Raw genomic sequence first — 7839 nt, forward strand, 5'->3', positions numbered from 1 at the left:
CGCACAATGCTCCTATTCCGAACCACACGCTCAGCCTCGCAAAGCTCCTGGGATATGCTCCATTAATATTTCAATAAGTGGTCTGTGAGATTGCACCAATAGCTGAGGCTGGGATTCTGTCCATGATTCCACCTATTTTTATGTAACTTGAATGCATTTATGTGTTTCCTATTAACATCAACACCAGGTTTCACTATAATTATGTCAAGGGAAGGATTATACATACACATATACATATACATTTGTTATATACGTATTTTCTTTAGATTTATCGGTAAGAGAAACTCTGGAACTCCCTGCCTGCGTCTGTATCTCCTCCAGCCTCTGACTTATACTCTTTCAATAGGAAGGTTTCAAGACACTTCTCTAAGTTATTTTCGATCATGTTTTCGGTCTGTTTTATTTACGGTCTTGAACTTTCTGTGGGATTTTCTTTTAGATATTTTTAGAAGGAGGTTCCAAGACACCTCTCCTGATAGTTTTTGATTATGTTTTATCTGTCTTTTTTTTTTTTTTTTTTTTTAGTTTTGTTGCCCTAGGTCAGAATATTTCTCACTTAACAACATATCGTTCAACTACAGCTAAAGGCAAACTGCTAAAGTAACAATTTTTTTTAAGACTCTTCCAGTGCATTATATTCTTGTCTCAGTATTAATTTTAAACAGTTTCGTGCTATAGTAAAAAAAAAAATACAATATCAACCCCATCTTTTCTATTTTTCTCTGTCCATGCAAGCAATTTTGTCATAAGAACACAAGAACAATAAAATAAGAAAAGCTGCAAGAAGCCACCAGACTTACATGTGGCAGTCCCTGTATCCCCATGTCCAGCTGTCATCCTCATCCATAAATCTGACTAAACCTTCTTTCACACTTCTCTATGGACTAAAATCCTCTGAACATTAACCAAAGACGACCAAAATGGCAAAAAGGTCAAATATAATGAATCATAAGTTAAGGTAAGAGAATAATCAGCTTACCTTTTGTTCGTCGCTGCTCTCAAGGTGATGGAAGGTAAGTGGACAAGTGAATAAGGTTGTCAAGAGAAGTCACGGGAGCAATGAGGAAGAAACTAATAGGATGATGAAGAGAGAGAGAGAGAGAGAGAGAGAGAGAGAGAGAGAGAGAGAGAGAGAGAGAGAGAGAGAGAGAGAGAGAGAGAGAGAGAGAGAGAGAGAGAGAGAGAGAGAGACAGGCAGGCAGGCAGGCAGGCGGGAAGGCAGGCAGACAGACAGACGGACAGACAGACAGATAGACAAACAGACAGACAGGCAAACAGACACATAGACAGAGATAAAGACAAAGAAACAGGCACAGTCGCTTTATCTTCTCTAGAAGAAAACATGAAAAAGAAAAAGAGTAAAAAGAAAACAAAGAACAGCAAGAAGCGAATAAAAAAGAAAAAAAAAACAAGAGCAAGGAGGATAACAGAAGAAAGGAGGAAAGAATATGTACAAAAGACAAGAAGGAAAGAAAAAAATGCTGAGTGTCACGGGAAAAAAGAAAGAAAGAAAAGAGAGAAAATGAGCAAATGTTATGATGCAGAAAGAACAACTGTATGTACTTGGCAGCGAGAGAAATATAAAAGAACAAAGAAGAACAGGGAAGACAAGAGATGCAGCAGATGTGGGATCAAGGAAATGACTTACTCTTGCTTGAAAATGTGAAAAGGAAGTGGTGAGCAAAGATTTAAAAGAAGCTGAGGAATTACCCAAAAAAAAATAAAGGTAAGTTTTTGGATATTGCCATGCAGAAGATTCAGGACACAGAGAGAAAAAAGCTTGGATAAAGGAGGAGGGCAAGGAACCAGTACTTCTACGCTCAACACCAAGCCTTTTCTCAGCCCCTTACCTGCAATAAAGAGAGAGAAATCAAGTGTTGAAATATTACAATCAAAAATTGATATCAACTTTATGTTATTCTGAGACTAATATGAAAAGAAGTTAGATTTTTTTTTTTTTTTTTATGCAGCACTTCGTATTCTTATTATGGTTAGCATTCGTAGCATTATTAGTAGTAGTATCATTAGTATTATTAGTATTCGTGTATTTTTACGTAGCAGTGTAGTATTCTGTACATGTATAATAAAGGACTAGTCATTGTAATAAAGCATAAAAACACAAAAGCATAAAAAGATAAAGAAAATGTAAAGTGCCATACATACATACATACATACATGCTTACATACACTAAGCAGCTCCTGACCACTTCAAACTTATCCTCTGTCATTCATACATACATACATACGTACATACATACATACATACATAAAGGTTCCAAAGGAGAATTTTCAAACCATGCCTGTAAGTAAATTAACCAACTTTTCTCCTTTTTTCCTTTTTCATTCTTTTTAAAACTGCCTTTTTTGTTGTGAGAAGCAAGTTGAGTGCGTTTGTTTTTTAATCTTTTTCCTTCCATATTTTTCCTCCTTTGTGCGGATCCCTGAACACGCAAAAAAAAAAAAAAAAAGATAAAAAAGTAAATAAAGGTCACAAAACACTGCACACTATACTGAAAACAAGATCAACACGCATCTACGTACTGCATCCTTGCACAAAACACACCACTAACCGTCAGACCAAACTTTCGTAACATCTCAGACTCCTTGCTGCTTGTGGCGCTGACGAGACAAAGAAACATAATGAAACAGAGCGTGAGCAAGACAAGACAGTGGGGCGCGGTGATCTATCATGTGTCTTGCCTCGATGCGTGTAAGAAAAGGCGGGATTTCTGGTAGTGAGAAAATTTAATGCACGGTCATTACTTTTATCTCCTCAGCGGCTGGGATGGTGAGGTCAACAGCCCGGGCCCTTCTACACATGGACGGTGGGAAGACTCTGGTTAAGGACGGTGTCTTGTAAGGGGCGTGGAAGTTGTGTATGTTGTGTGTGTGAGATGTTGGCCAGCATTTTTACATGGAGCCAACAAAGAGAGACGGACTGGAAGGAAGGCACTGGTTGAGAGGATAAAATGAAGATACGATAGCAACCTTTCTTCTTTGTGTGTGTGTGTGTGTGTGTGTGTGTGTGTGTGTGTGTGTGTGTGTGTGTGTGTGTGTGTGTGTGTGTGTGTGAGTCGGTGTGGGGCACGGACACACAAGCCGGAAACACTTGAAAGGAAGTACTCATATTGAAATACTAGACACGATACTCCTCGAGGCATTCTCTCTCTCTCTCTCTCTCTCTCTCTCTCTCTCTCTCTCTCTCTCTCTCTCTCTGAGCTGGGTACGAGTTTTATAGTTGTTCTAGCTTTATGTTAAGATCCCTGCTATCAAAATATTAAATTCATGTTTCCTCTGTCCCCATTTCTCGATCCTTAGGCAAAGACTGGGCGAAGCGATAGATGATGGAAGTCACTCAACATATTTCACTTAGCCACATTTGAAGATTCAAAGAGAAGGACCAGTTATGTTACAAATAACTTCATTTCCCTCTTCTTTTACTATCTGATCAGTATGCAGTGATAGCTAGAAAAGAGAAGGGGAGGTTGAATTATTTTCAAGTTGTACATGAACATTCAGAAAAAAAGAACATCACTGATATTATAGACTGTATTTTTTCCCTCTCCTTTCACTACTTGATCAGTACGCAATGAGAAAGCCAAACGATATGAGATGCCGGTAAGTCAGAGGATTTTTACACAGCCACTCATGAACTTTAGAAAAAGAGAAGAAAAACACAAGTGATGTTACAGCCAGCATATTTTCCCTATCCTCCTCTTCTTCGTCCTCCTCCTCCTCCTCCTCCTCCTCCTCCTCCTCCTCCTTCTCCTCCTCCTCCTCACTGCTTGATCAGTATGCAACAGGAGAGCAAAGCGAAATAAAACGGTGAGAAAGTCAAGAGGATTTTATGAAACTAGACAAGAACAGAAACACACACACACACACACACACACACACACACACACACACACACACACACACACACACACACACACACACACACACACACACACACACACACACACACACACACACACACACACACACACACACACACACACACACACACACACACACACACACACACACACACACACACACACACACACACACACACACAAAGACCAGCAATCTTTAAAACTGCATTTCTCCCTCTCCTTTCTCTAGATAACCAGTATGCAATGAGAGAGAACAAAGCAAGACGGTGGTGGGAGAAGGAGGAACCCACAGGATCATATAGAGCTACTGACGAACACTCAATGAAGACTGAATGAAGACTCCATTTTTTTATATCAAGCTCAAGAAAGAGTCAAGAGTAATGGAATCAAAAGGGGTAAACACTTTAAACTAATAAACTCTGGAATTCCTTGCCTGCTTTTGTATTTCCCCTTCCTATGACTTCAATTCTTTCAAGAGGGAGGTTTCAAGACACGTATCCTCCAGTTTTGGATAAACATTTTGGCTTTCTCTTTAGGGACTGGCACCTTAGAGGACCTTATTTTCCCCTTTTTTTGTTGTTCTAGGTCAGTGTTTCTCTTGCCTTGATATTAAAACAGCATTGTATTTTATTGTATTGTACTGGGAGGCTCCATGTTTCAGAGACTCACCAACGGAGCACGCAACATATCCAGTCTGGCAATCACTCTAAGGAAAAGACCCCGAGTACGAATGTTTCCCGTTGGCTTATCAGGTGTACATCACTGAGGGGAGGGAGTACTTCAATAACTCAGCCTTCCGTCATGTTCAGCCACCGACACAGTTTGTTTATAGACGCGGTTTCTTTCGGGGAATGTGTGGAGGAGCTTCGAAAAATTGAAATGCCAATCATAAGTGGTATTGGAGGGATTCTGTGAGGAAGATGTGGTGTGGAGGAGGAGAAGGAGGAGGAAGAAGATGATATAGAAGATATAAAATATATAGAAGAAGAAAATGATGATGATGATGATGATGATGATGATGATGATGATGATGATGATGAAGAAGAAGGAGAAAGAAAAAGAAGAATAGTAGTAATAGTAGTGGTAGCAGTAGTGGTAGTAGTAATAGTAGTAGTAGTAGTAGTAGTAGTAGTAGTAGTAGTAGTAGTAGTAGTAGCAGTAGTAATAGCAGTAGTAGTATCAGTAACAGCAGAAGCATCATCAGCAGTGGCAGTAATAATAATAATACCAACAACAAGAGTAACAATAATTATACATACAAACACATTACCTAAACACACGCACACACACACACACACACACACACACACACACACACACACACACACACCTTATAACACATTACTTCAGTTAGATCATTAATCCCCAGGTGTCGGGCTGAGGGAGGGACAGAGTAGGGCATGAACAGAAAGGAGGGGAAGGGAACGCATTCAGGAAAAGAGGAAAGAGAGGGCAGAGGAGAGAGGGGCAACAAGTATCCCAGGGGACCATTAGGGGCGTGGTGCTAGTGATGGTGATGATGTTGGTAATAGTAGTAGTGGTGGTGGTGGTGGTGGTGGTGGTGGTGCAGGGGATACAGCAGCTCGCGTGACCATTAGCTAAGGACGAGTAGCCATCACCACGCTAGTCCTTCTCGTTTCTTCTTTTCCCCCTTGTGTTATCCTTACTTCATCTTCCCTTTATCCCAGTGCGTTCCTACTATTCCTCCCGTGTTCTCTCTTTCCCAGCGCCTTCTGCGACTTCCCCTGTGCTGTCTCTACGCCTCATTGTTCTGTCTCCGTTTTCTTTCATCTCTTTAGCAAGTACAGTTAGTTGCAACGCGAGGGCTTTCCCGAACATACACACATAAGGATCATAATGCCTGCTGCTGTAATCCTGTGTAATCCTTCTTAGCCTCTATCTCCTTCGCCGCCTCCTTCTCCTCCTCCTCTTTCTCCTCCTCCTCTTCTGCATAGTGCGCAGTTATGTCTGACACAAAGATAAGAACATAAGGGAAGTTGCAAGAAGACATCAGGCCTACACTTGGCCGTCCCTGTATAAAACGTACATACCTACATTCACCTATTATCTATGCCTACAAATTAGTCTAATCTTTAAAACCTCCTTATTGAGTCTATCATTCAAGTCATTCACCACTCTATTTGAAAACGAATTTCTTCCTATCTTTTTAAAATTAACTTCATCTAGCTTCAATCCCCTAAATGTAAGAGGCTAGAGGCTCATTGGTGGCGTAGAATCTTTGTTGAACTATCAGCACACTAATGGAATCTTCCTTGAACATCGCCAGCAGCTACCACTAGAGTCTGTTGAAGAGGCCATACGAGATATCGAGTCCAGTTTTCATGTGTTTTCCTCTGTCCTCATTTCTTCTTAAAGTATTGATAAACTCACGAAAATCACCTTGAATACTCCAAACAATTTCTACTAGAGTTTGTGAAAGTCCCACAGAGATGTCAAGTTATGTTTTAGTGTGTTTTCCATACTGGTGATGCAAAATACTTGTTAGAATATCACTGGAATCATGGAGACACTCTTGAAAACCTGAATATCTTCCAATACACTGTTTAGTAAGAGATGAGAGTGTAAGAGGTGAGACGCCGCAACGTGACATCCAAAAGGAAGCGCCGTAGCAGAGACATCAAGCACACGAGGCATCGCAGGACTCCCGCCACGCACCCAACGCACAATGGAGGCTCAGGAACAAAAGGCGTGAGTCATGAAAGAGCCTTGGAAGTGACAGAAAGTAATCAGGCTCACCACTCTGCTGCTCTACGTGATGTTACAAGTATAGTGGAAATCAGGAGAGCATGAGTGTGTCTTTAATATTTTTGGTGGTCAATGTTATTAAGAAGTAGTGTTGGACAGAAGAGGAGTAATTTTTTGCACTCCCTTCCACTGTTTGTCCTTTCCTCAGTCTTAAGTTCTGTGATTACTAAGTCTTCTTTTGGAATGTAAGAGCAGTTCAACCAAAAAAGCAATAAAAAGGATGGAAAAATTATTACTCCAAAAAAGGGATGTACTTACAAGACCTGATAACTGATAGATATATGTTTTTTTTTTTTTTTAATAAAGATAATTTGAGATTAAGAAAAGGCGAGTATGCACAAAATGAAGTGGCCTTGAGCCGCCGCCGCCGCCGCGTATCCTCGCCTTGAGCCGCCGCCGCCGCCGCATCGTCGCCTTGAGCCGCCGCCGTCTCGTATCCTCGCCTTGAGCCTCCATCGCCGCCGCTTATCCTCGTCTTGAGTCACCGCCGCCGTGTTTCCTCGCCTTGAGCCGCCGCCACCGTCGCGTATCCCTGCCTTGAGTCGCCGCTGCCGCCGCGTCGTCGCCTTGAGCCGCCGCCGTCTCGTATCCTCGCCTTGAGCCTCCATTACCGCCGCTTATCCTCGCCTTGAGCCGCCGCCGTCTCGTATCCTTGCTTTGAGCCTCCATCGCCGCCGCTTATCCTCGTCTTGAGTCACCGCTGCCGTGTTTCCTCGCCTTGAGCCGCCGCCGCCGCCGCGTCGTCGCCTTGAGCCGCCGCCGTCTCGTATCCTCGCCTTGAGCCTCCATTGCCGCCGCTTATCCTCGCCTTGAGCCGCCGCCGTCTCGTATCCTCGCCTTGAGCCTCCATCGCCGCCGCTTATCCTCGCCTTGAGCCGCCGCCGTCTCGTATCCTCGCCTTGAGCCTCCATCGCCGCCACTTATCATCGCCTTGAGCCGCTGCCGTCTCGTATCCTCGCCTTGAGCCTCCATTGCCGCCGCTTATCCTCGCCTTGAGCCGCCGCCGTCTCGTATCCTCGCCTTGAGCCTCCATCGCCGCCGCCACTTATCATCGCCTTGAGCCGCTGCCGTCTCGTATCCTCGCCTTGAGCCTCCATCGCCGCCGCTTATCCTCGTCTTGAGTCACCGCTGCCGTGTTTCCTCGCCTTGAGCCGCCGCTGCCGCTGCGTATCCTCGCCTTGAGCCTCCATCGTCG

Source organism: Scylla paramamosain, chromosome 3, assembly GCF_035594125.1.
Source record: "Scylla paramamosain isolate STU-SP2022 chromosome 3, ASM3559412v1, whole genome shotgun sequence".
Classification (NCBI taxonomy): domain Eukaryota; kingdom Metazoa; phylum Arthropoda; class Malacostraca; order Decapoda; family Portunidae; genus Scylla; species Scylla paramamosain.